Source organism: Perca fluviatilis, chromosome 22, assembly GCF_010015445.1.
Source record: "Perca fluviatilis chromosome 22, GENO_Pfluv_1.0, whole genome shotgun sequence".
Lineage (NCBI taxonomy): Eukaryota > Metazoa > Chordata > Actinopteri > Perciformes > Percidae > Perca > Perca fluviatilis.
Window position 1 is genome coordinate 17,893,448 of NC_053133.1, and position 10,682 is coordinate 17,904,129.

Sequence of the window (10,682 nt, forward strand, 5' to 3'; positions counted from 1 at the left end):
CAGCCTGATGATCAGAACGACGGCAAAAAAACAGCATGACCATGAGCTGTAGGATTTTATAGTAAAAAAAAAACCCAAAAACTGGGTTGTGTTCCCTAACAAGGATTTAGAGCTGCCTTAGAAGCCATGTTGATCCAACCTCTGCAACTAGAACAAGAGTCTGCATTTAAGCCCATATGTTAGCACTGCAACAGCAAGGCCCAGGGGGAAAAACGGGCTTTGTTTTGCATTTCATTGTTACAGTTCATTCATATTCAGGAGATGAATTGGCAGGCACCAAACCAACTACATAGCCCTAAACACCCTATTACTTCATTTTCAGAGAGTGAAAACATGACTTTTGTGGTGAGCATCATTTGGAAAACTGCAACAGTTTGTCCAGCTTGTTGCTATGGTATTCTGTGGAAGTAATACAGGCTTAACTGGTGCCTTTTCTATTATGAAAGCTGTATCAATATCAGTAAATCTTTCTTTGAGATCAAGTCTAAATATGATATCATCTGGCTTTATTTTTTCAATTAGATAAAAGAAAGTATTATTTCCATTTGTTTCAAGTATCCACAAGATGCAAAAAACATCTCTTTGTGCCACTGTAGCATTTTCATTAGGGTCTTTGACAAATTGCACATTGCTGAAATGCCTGCAGTGGTAACCTTTATTGGCCAGCTGATTGCCTGTTAGTTTCCACCTTTGTTCGCTGTTTTTGAGAGATTCAAACTGCATGAGGAAATTAACTGAATTAGCATATCATTGCTGTCTGGTAAGAAGCACATAACCAAAAAGTGAAGTCTCAGTTAATGTAGATGAATGACAGATCAGTACATGCTCGATGAAATCTGTTAACCCTGGACTTGTATGGGATCAGGATCTTTACTTAGTAGGGAGTAGGTAATGTCTAGCATCATAAACAAAAAAAATCTTATTGTAATGTGTGCATCATGTTTAATTGATTGTCTTTGATTATCAATCATTCAGAGAAATAATGCAGAACAGTTGTTTGGAAATGTTTGCTGGCAAACTACAAGGCGGTTTGTATTTAGCACAATTGTCTACCCCTGCCTTGGGTTTTTTTATAGCCACAGTTGGTCCATGCCAACTCCACTCCACACAGCCCACTTATCACTTAAAATGTCCTCTTGGGCTGCAGCAATGAGCAACATGTTCTCTCTGCCAGCACAGGAAGGCTTAATACCACCTAAATCATGGACAAGAGCTGAACTTAAAAGTCAAATTAATGCACTGTTCTGTTATGTCTTATAGACAGAGAACATTTCTCCTTAAAAGGTTTAATCATTTTAGACCCAGAGGGTTGACAGAGCTGTCAACTCGTTATACTCCGTTTCCATCTTCAGTCTGACATTGCCTCCGCTCTAACTGATTTTGTGTCATGATGCCCGGCAAATCAGTCAGGTTGACAGAGCAGATTCAAAGATCTGAATCTAGGCAATCCAGAGCGCTTACAATTTTAATAATTCACTTTAAAAATGGAAATAAAACTGAGATAACAAAAGAGAAAATGATTGGGACTGAATGACTCCCTAAGGGACCATAACCAAGAAAAGAGTATTATCATATTATGATATAGTTAGGGTGTGTGAACAGCAATGGTTGGTCAATCACCATCCATAGATCTCTTTGTATCAACTCATATATTGTTTCAGCAGTTTCTAAATGCAGCCTGCAATGTTCATTTGATTACTGATTATCAATTAGGCAGATTGCAATGTGCTGGGTGGGCAGATTCAAGATATAACTGTACACTAATGCATTTTTGGCAGAAGTCTCTCACTCTTAGTCAAACTTTCCTTTTGTCCATAGCATATATGCAATCTACAATGATAGCGGTGCCTGATATGTCACTCAAAAAATTCTCAGTAATGTTTAATAATGGCTACACAAATTTACACAGAGGCAGACAATAGCAGGCTTCCCAATTTTGAGCTGCAACAGGTTTTATCAGTTGTAGCTAGCTAACTAATTCTTGAGAATCCTGTAAAAAGGTTCTTAAATACGTACCTAACAGCACATACTTGATATAATACTTAAAGGCTAAGGCTAAGCTGTCCCCAGCAAGTCAAACTGAAAGATCAGACTATAATTTCAAACATAACCCTGTTTGGCTGCTTAGCTTAAATACTTGTCTGAATTTTTAAACCGTATGTTTACACATAGCATTAGTCTACTAGAGAAAAGGCTTTCGGATGAGGACTAACCAATGTGTTTGGCAAACATAATGCAATCTTGGGTAACATTAGCATGTTTGCTGGAATGTATACTTTCCCAAATCAAATAAAGAGCAGGACCAAGCTGCTAACATTAGCCTAACCTCTGATAGCATCCAGGATAGGCTTCCACACAATGCTTGTCATGAAAGCATTTTTTATTTTTTTTATTTTTTTATTTTTTAAAAAGGGTGTAGGATTCACATAGGGTACAGATTTGATCATTGGCAAATTATCAAATATGTTTTATCAATATTAATAAAGTTATGAATATGGTTATTAATAACTTTATCAAATCGACAAACAATCAAAACGGGGCACCACCCTGCTTGTCAGGGACCAATAATCAACCAGCAACTGCTAATTAAGTATAATCGAATTTATTAACGTCACAATTATCAGTAGCCAATCAATAATCCTCCAATAATAAAACGTATATACATTTTACAATATCACAACCAAACAAAGCAAAAACAAAAGCAGCATGTCTTGTGGACACGTCTGTGTCTGTGTGTGTGTGTGTGTGTGTGTGTGTGTGTGTGTGTATGTGTGTGTGTGTGAGAGAGAGTAGGTGAAGGGGAGGGTTGGAAAAATGAAATGTAGTTCTAAATACAAAAAATTAACTTCAAAATAAAACGTCTACTCTGTGAGCGGTACAAAACCATTTAGCCTCAAAGAGGGCGGTAGTGATGCTGGTGACGGAGAGCGCAAAGAAGCCGAGGTGGGGGTTGCTAGGCAACGCACACGTTTATACCATATGCTAAATCACCTATTAGCTCTATACAAACCCCGCGTGGTTAAGTTAGCAGCGTTAGCTCGGGAGCTACGTGGCTAGCTTATATGTCCATGTGTGGGTTAGTAAAAGGAACAGAATAAAGGAGGAAAAGAAAAGAAACACTCTGATCTTAGTTATCGATAACGGCCAGCTCAGTGGCTAACAGCTAATTTCCGCGATTGTCTCGCAGACAGTAACTAAAACTCCGTCAAAGGAGTGGTTTAGCAGGTAGCGCTTACAGTTTTAACCCAGCTACTTAACACAACAAAATCAAACCGTATAGTGATCAATTTATACATTCACAGAAACAGATTAGTAACCAGATATGGCCAATACATGATTACAATCAGATCACATTAATGGCAAGCGGTAGCGAACCCTTTGCTCATTAATAACAAACCAAAACGCACTAGTTCTAACATCTGCCCAGAACTGTGTAAAGCCTTACGGTGTGCGTTGTTTGTCAGTTAAATCTCTCGCCAGAGTTTAACGATCCGTCTCGTCCGGAGCAGGAGACGATACGTGATCCAGGTCGACAAGCAAGAAACAGAACGCCGTCCTTTTCTTGAATCCAGGCTGATTAAACCCGCTGCAGATAGAGGGAATACTCGGCCAGTATTTCCTCGGATCCCCTTTGTATATCAGACCGATATAAAATTGTCCCAGCTCAAACTCGACCAGCGAGGTGATGCTGGCTAGCTAGTCCGGACTAGTGCTTCCTGTCAGTAACCCGGGGTCACCGTGAAAGCGAAGAAACACACGGTACCGACAGCTTTTATCCTATCTCCACCTCCTAGTGGCGGGGTGGTGCGTTCAAAGGCCCGACGGCCAATGGGAAAGCTGCAACTTTGTCACAGGTGTGAAGCAGTTCTTTGTCTCACCACCAGTCTGCCATCCTGGCATGTGGTGAAGGTAGAATCTCCATCTTGGCAACTCTGCCTGTAGGAGTTTGGTGAAACTGGCTTTGGGATTCACATGTAGGCCAAGATCCTTTGTCTTGCCTTCAGCTCAGTCTGAGCCAAATCACTGTTTAACCAGCTTCTTGGTCCCCAACAAGGGGCTGTACTTGACATCCAGAACAATAATATAGAAGCAAACAAATACTTGCTATACAATAATATAGTGGAGTAATGGTGTCCTGAGCAGAGAATGAAGTCACACTCCCTCTGTTTTTTTTTTTTTTTTAGTATTTCAAGTACAGCCCCTACCCACAACCTAATTTACTGCTATAGGTAGGAAGCTAGTTAAACAGATGTGCTAACAATTGCAGCTTAAGTTAGAGCAGACAAACACTGTTAAATCCATTCCTTACACATTTGCTCTTGTATTTTTGGGTTTTGCAAAGGCAAAAAAATGGCAACCCTCTTCAAACTCTTTTCATGCAGAGTATCACTCTTACTGAGGCCCATGCACACTGCCTTAACATGCGGAGAAACCCAGAGTTTAGGCCGATCTTACTTAGTTACAGTTAATGTGCTGTGACAATAGCTGTTCAGGGGAGGGGTTAAGTGAACAGTCAGTTACATAAAAATCAAACATATTGAAAAAGGAGTTACTCTAGATGCACAATAGAGAGTGTGCTGGCATATAGCGGTACAGTGAGGTTCTCCAGCTGCACCACTGAGGAGAGAAAAGACCTGCAGTGGGTAATTAAAACAGCCCAGAGAATCATTGGTGCCCCTCTCCCAAGCCTTGAGGACATATACTCCAGTAGGCTGCAGAGAAGAGCAGCAAGCATCAGAGCGGACCCTACACACCCTGGCCATATCCTTTTTTGACACCCTACCCTCAGGCAGGCTTAGGGTCATGAGGGTGCGGACAAACCGCATGAGAAATAGCTTTGTTCCCAGGGCCATAAATGAGCTGCTGAAAGGAAAGGATAAGCTAAGCTGGAATTGAACCATACTGTGTTGATAATGCACTGGTTTTCTTATTCTGGTTTTAAAGCGTAACTCTCGCCAAAATGCAACCTAGGGTCTTTTTGTGAATGTACCCGAGTCAAACTTTCGTTTAAAAGCATATTTAGGACGGAATCGCCATTTTTAAGATTTACCGTATTTTTGTTTTTCGGTCAAATGGCCTTTTGAATGGGAGTGATAGGGGCACTTTTATGCTAGCCTCAAAATAGCTATTTTTAAAACACTAAGAAGGCTCGACACAACATGAAACTTTGCTCTAAGTATCACCAGGGGCCAAACAACAAGAGCTACGGTGAGTTGTTCAAAACCTTTCTTTTTAGTAAACTCTGGATACACAAACAATGTTGTTAATGCTTTTATTAAGGTATAGAGCCCCTGGTGATACTTTGAGTAAAGTTTAATGTTGTGTCGAGCCTTCTTAGTGTTTTAAAAATAGCTATTTTGAGGCTAGCATAAAAGTGCCCCTAGCACTCCCATTCAAAAGGCCATTTGAACGAAAAAAAGAAAATACGGTAAATCTTAAAAGTGGCAATTCCGTCCTAAATATGCTTTTGCTATTTATTGTTGCTGACACTGTCACTTTTTATCTTTATGCTGCTAAGTGAGTGATTGATGTCATCTTAATTTCGTTGTGTAGTGATATGCAATGACAATAAACTATATATAACTATAACTATATATACTATCTAACAAAAAGGAAGCAAAGCTTGATCATAATCCCTGTGTTGTGTGTTGTGTGTGTGTGTGTGTGTGTGTGTGTGTGTGTGTGTGTGTGTGTGTGTGTGTGTGTGTGCGTGCGTGCGTGTGTGCGTGCGTGCGTGCATGTGTGTGAGTCATTTGTCATCATCAAGACAGGAAGGACCTGCCAGACCGAGGTAAATCCAACCTTCATCACAGGCCTCTGATTCACAGGATATATGCACGAGGCAACAAAGCATGGACGAGCACACGGTAATCTTCAAAGCAGAGTGATTGTCATCGGTCTACTTGTTGTGTGTTACCAACAGTGGGTGAAACCAGTTCAAGCCACATGCAGGGACTCCAAAGAGATATAACCAGCATGCACTATCGCTTTAGCACTGTATTAGCCTCTGGTACTTCTGAATATGAGATAAACCCCATTAATGAAATGTACGCTCATTATTTTTGGAAATGTATTACCATGACTAGCCTCGAATATTACTTCTCTCATACATAGTACTAAATGGATATCAATAAGCTATATTAGGATGCAGTCTTCAACACTACAAGCCTTATTACTAAACAATGCTCGCACAGATCTTGTTTTCCTTCTGTGCATTTTCACTTCTGAGTCCTATTTGATGGCAGTTCCCACTGAGAGTGTTGGTGGTAAAAAATAACCAGAGAAGCCACATCCTCCATGTCTTTTTTTTCTTTTCCCCCTTAATTAAAAACCTTGTCAGCATTTGAAAGGAATTCCCAGAAATGTCCAAACTTCATGTGCATTATAGATAATGCAGCTGCTCCAATGAGAACAACATAAAAGCAAGAATCCTCAAATGCTCCTTTCCCCAACATGCTATCATGCACAATAACCACTGGGAAAGAATCCACCTCAACGATTGATTGCTGTTAAAGGGATAGTTCGGCTTTTTTTGATGTGGGGTTGTATGAGGTACTTATCCATAGTCAGTGTATTACAGTGTGGATGGCGAACACACACAGCAAAACGTATTTTAGCCAACTTCAAAGTCCCACCTAAAAAGAAAAATCTATTTCAGTTTTAGTGTATCAGTAGTAGTAGTCAGACAGCCCTTTCCTTTCCCTTAATCGTTTGGCCATTCAAATATTCTAGATATAGAGTACACTAAAACTGATATTGAGTTTTTTAGATGGCTCTTTTTTTTAGGTGGCTAAAACACGTTTTGCTTCTGCCCCACAGCAGCTTCAATGTTGGGACTTCTGCCACTTCACCAAACTGGTGGCATGCTAACCTTCATCTGCTGTAAAAAATAAATAAATACATTGAGTATCGATAAGTACTTCATACAACCCCACTTCCAAAAAGCCGAACTATCCCTTTAATGTATCACTGCAAAAGTATAGATTTCTCAGGTTTCAGTCATCTGCCAATGTGAATCCCAGAAAATTTCAAATAAGTGCAACATGGTGTGCTGCATGACGAAAACACCCCAGCTGTGTAGCTTAATTGAGATTCACAATGTAATTTAGAGCACCATATGTGGATTCATGTGTTTGTCTCTTCCCCGCTGAGCACTGTGATGTTAAAAATGTAGAGAGCAGGTGGTATAAGGTGAAGACAAGCAGCCTTTTATAGAATTGATGCAGATAGATAGATAGATAGATAGATAGATAGATAGATAGATAGATAGATAGATAGATAGATAGATAGATAGATAGATAGACTTAATTTACAAATGTTTCCCACATTGCAGCCATCTCTGTAGCCAGCAATCTTAATTAGCATTTGAGTGCTCCATTTTCCCGCCAGTAAATCCCATTTAAATCCAGTGCTCCGTTTTATGCTATGTCAGAGGTTCAGTGCATGACTGCAGTGAAATGCTTTCAGTTTAAATACGGCACTGGCTTGTTTAGAGCAGTGATTTATTGGATTGAAGATAAATCTACAACAGTGCTATTTATTGTGTGAGCTATGAGCTTAAGGGTTTGAAGAAGACAATAATTGCAATATTACTTAACGCTGAACTATCAATTTCTTATATGTGCAGGATGTGAAGTCAGTCTACCACTTTGGTACGGACTGAAATTTCTCAACATCTTCTCATTGGACTGACACAAGATTTTGTACATATTCAGGGTGTGATTTGCCAGGGGGGATGCGTGGAATTTCCCCCTTTCTGGTCTACATATCCCTGCCTCTGCTCAATTATTTTTTTATCTCGCTGGGGGCAAAATGTTTTTTTCACAAATCGCACCCTGAATACATTTATGGTTCCAGGACCAGGTATTCTAATGACTTTTGGTCACCACAGTAGTCGTGTCTCTATTCAACTGTCAAGTGAATTTTAAGCGAACTTTTAAAATATCGCAAAAAAGAAACGCGAACTAGGCTTGTTTCTTTTAACTTTTAGCTTTTGGAGCGAATAAACCAGGCTACAGTGTACTACTCAGAAGTTGGCTCTAGGCTACACATACTGCAATCCACCAGTGAACAGAGTAGAAGTAGAGGTTGCTAACCAGAAACAAAACAAGTCACCTTAAATAAAAAATGGAGAGAGATCTTCAAGAATTTGGTTCAATTGGGAAGTTAATGTCAGCTAATATTGGTCATGTTTCATGCTGTCTGGAGACAAAGACACATGGGAATATCTGAGAAAACGCTAAACGCAGAAACAGCTGATCAGTACTACGAGTTAAATGTTCACGACATCAGAACTTATTCGGCAAAGGCATTTCTGTATTCCATTGAGCGTATTAACCCTTTTTTGACAAAGATACACAAAAAAACTCAAGCAAGCGTAAAAACCTTTTTGCGCAATTGAGGAAAATTTTCACATTTTGCCATTTCCATACAGCGTTTCTAATGCATTACTTCAAAAATGTTTTTTTTTTTTTTAAAAAATAGCGGGGGTTTTTTTTTTTTTTTTAATTGGTTTTTTTTTCATCTTGCGCTATGCAAGATGAAAAGTTGAGGGATAACCACAGTCATCCGGACATCAGGTCAAAAATGTTATTTGTCCAATACTTTGATTTATGACCAAATACCAGCAAGTCTAACTCCAATTCTCCATTGGGCACGTCTGCGGTGCGTTTGGCTGCGCCACTGTTTTCTTCTTTCCTCCGCCATACCACACCGGGAGCGTCTCAGAAGCGGAGCATCTTGCCGCCCGACACACAGATTATATTGACTCTACAAGTACAGTACAGAACAATCACGTGTTTATTAGTATCTACCTTCCACTCTAAGCACTCCTGCAATTAAACTCCATACTTTCTCTTTTCTGGTGTTGTCTTTATAAACTAAGATGGAGAACATGGTAAACATTGTACCTGCTTATCCTTAATATTTGTCATTGTTAGCATGTTAGCATAATGTTGCTAGTATTTACCTCAAAGCAGCTTATTCTCTGTCAATAAAAGTATAAAAAAAAGTGTCCCTTAAGTGATCATGTATGATAGTTAAGTGGTTTGTTTAAATAAGAGTGGAGTGAAGAAAGAAACTGTTTTGCCCCAAACAAAGGAACACATTAGAGCGAGTACATTCAACTGATGGAGGATGCAATTCAGAAAGTAGGGGGGGACATACAGTAATTTTAAGTGATGAGATTCATATTTTAAAAGACTCATCCTTTGTACAGAGTCCAAAAAAGCTCTCTCTGTGAAGAAATTGACTTTAACTTTCTGCTCATTCATTTTTATATATATATATATATATATATATATATATAAATAAATGAATATATATATAAACTACTAAATATTTGATGACACAATCTGAAATACTATCACGGTACTCTGGTTAACATCTCGCATTGTCTGGCCATTTCATATTGGAATTTGTTCAAAAATATAAAAATCATAGACCCTGAACGTGGCAGAATTTCTTCAACATAAAGATGAATGCAGACAGGATTCATAGTAAGTGTTTTGTGCTTCTGTTTACAAAAAAAGTCTTTCATTTTGCTTGTCAAAGAAGCTTTATGCCTCGCTGCAAATGGCCTAAGCATGCACAGTGAGCAGAGCAACATAAGAAAAGATGAAACATTGGAAGATGAAAAGACAGGATACTTCTAACAACTTCCTACTGACTCTATTAGATGGTTAAAAATAAACACTTTCACTGTCAGTTTTACAACTCACAGATCAGATATGACCAAAATAAGAAATTTTTCTGAAACCTATACACACAAAAAAATACAGACAAAAATATATATTATATTATATCGCAGAATATGAAAAAATTGTTGTTGGTGCATTTCCTTGGCACCTAAAAATACAGGATAGAGACTGAATATGCAAAGAGATTTACTCCAGAGCAAAACCAGTATCAGTGCCAGCACTAATGAGGCTGTTTGATGGGATTAACTGCAGGGCAATTATTGATCTTTACCAGAAGCTTAAAATAATAATGATATGGCAGACTTGCATCTATGATGAAGTGCTGGTTATAATTTGGATTTTATTCCTTCTTAGTATATTTTCACAAAAGCTTTTTGAGTTATTTTCTTGGCTGTACAAGTGAAAGCACAGTAAATAAATATAGTCTACAATCTGGTTTGTGTGTTGTCATAAAATACATTATCACAGAGGAAAATAATATGCTAAAGCTTTAACTTTGCTGACGATGTAACTCAGGATGTGAACAGGATGTGTTCTACATTGTTATTCAGCATTAAGTGTTGTACTTGTAGGTGGTATGTGTGTAAACTCTGGAGGCACTGAGGATATAAATCCCATCTGTATGGCGGTTCGACTTTTGTGCTTTCTGACTCAGGGGCAAAACAACACACACACACACACACACACACACACACACACACACACACACACACACACACACACACACACACACACACACACACACACACACACACACACACACACACACACAGCAAGACCAGCTCAATGTCTCCTCTGCGGGTCTGGTTGTCCTTCACATCTCCAAATGGTTACCACAAACAAAAGAATTCTGCAGTCTTCATTAACTCGCCTATTCTATGGTACAGGAAGATCAGTCAATTTCTTATGATGTTTTGCAAACAAATACAGTATGTGACTATAATTGTTACATGAATTTGAAGTCTACGTATGCAGAACAGTTAC